At 44.2% G+C, this 1,549-nt stretch overlaps 1 long non-coding RNA gene across 1 annotated transcript in view; it reads left to right on the top strand.

Annotated features, from left to right (window-relative positions):
* LOC306989298 overlaps positions 1–586 on the top strand; it is an 8,821-nt gene extending 8,235 nt beyond the window's left edge. The window contains exon 3 of the long non-coding RNA XR_013795613.1: positions 514–586. This is a non-coding gene — a long non-coding RNA (uncharacterized lncRNA). The remainder of the gene's footprint in view (positions 1–513) is intronic.
* The last annotated feature ends 963 nt before the right edge of the window (positions 587–1,549 follow it).

The following is a 1,549-nucleotide window of genomic DNA, read 5'->3' as shown; positions in this document are numbered from 1 at the left end:
TCAATACTGTATTACTTGCAGTACTTACAGTATGCAATATATTTGCTGTACTGAGTTGTGAATTATTTACTTTTATTTATGGCAAAATTATTTTCTATATGCAATAAAAAAAAATGTATCTGTAACCACATGCCCTGGACGCTGTGTTGTCAATTTTTTGATGTAGTGTCTAATGAATGCTGATGAGTGTTTATATATTTACTGGCTGTGTTTATGTTTTGAAAGCATTGTTTGATTTTGAGCACAGATCACATGGTTTTGAGGCAAGTGTTTGATTTTGCCAGAAGAGTCAGGGGTTTTGTGAATGTAGTTTAAATACTGGGGTTTGTGTTTAAAGTTTTGAGAATATGGGTGAAGGTTTCAAGAAATGTGTTTTAGCAATTGTGAAATACTGTAATATTTATCATGTAAAGCACTAGTCTATAAAATATCTATTTATATATATCTAATATCTATATCTTGTTTGCCATATTTAATTTTTTGTCCTTTATTTCCCCGTCTGAATGAATGCAGTGTCAGATCCCACTCTCTGTCCTCTTCCCAGTAAAGCTGTGATGTAATGCTGTGGTCAGGAGTCAGAAGAACACACACATCCTCAGATTCACTGGGAAGAACACACACATCCTCGGATTCACTGGGAAGAACACACACATCCTCAGACTCACTGGGAGGAACACACACATGCTCGGATTCACTGGGAAGAACACACACATCCTCAGATTCACTGGGAAGAACACACACATCCTCGGATTCACTGGGAAGAACACACACATGCTCGGATTCACTGGGAAGAACACACACATGCTCGGATTCACTGGGAAGAACACGCACATCCTCTGATTCACTGGGAAGAACACACACATGCTCGGATTCACTGGGAAGAACACGCACATGCTCGGACTCACTGGGAAGAACACACACATCCTCTGATTCACTGGGAAGAACACACACATGCTCGGATTCACTGGGAAGAACACACACATCCTCGGATTCACTGGGAAGAACACACACATGCTCGGATTCACTGGGAAGAACACGCACATGCTCGGACTCACTGGGAAGAACACACACATCCTCGGATTCACTGGGAAGAACACACACATGCTCGGATTCACTGGGAAGAACACACACATGCTCGGATTCACTGGGAAGAACACACACATCCTCGGATTCACTGGGAAGAACACACACATGCTCGGATTCACTGGGAAGAACACACACATCCTCGGATTCACTGGGAAGAACACACACATCCTCGGACTCACTGGGAAGAACACACACATCCTCGGATCCACTGGGAAGAACACACACATGCTCGGACTCACTGGGAAGAACACACACATCCTCGGATCCACTGGGAAGAACACACACATCCTCGGATCCACTGGGAAGAACACACACATCCTCGGATCCACTGGGACGAACACACACATGCTCGGATCCACTGGGAAGAACACACACATGCTCGGATCCACTGGGAAGAACACACACATGCTCGGATTCACTGGGAAGAACACACACATCCTCGGATTCACTGGGAAGAACACAC

The sequence above is a fragment of the Phoxinus phoxinus genome, assembly GCF_949152265.1.
Source record: "Phoxinus phoxinus genome assembly, chromosome: 21".
Classification (NCBI taxonomy): Eukaryota; Metazoa; Chordata; class Actinopteri; order Cypriniformes; family Leuciscidae; genus Phoxinus; species Phoxinus phoxinus.
The sequence above is the reverse complement of the archived record's forward strand: the minus strand, read 5'-3'. Positions and strand labels throughout refer to the sequence as shown.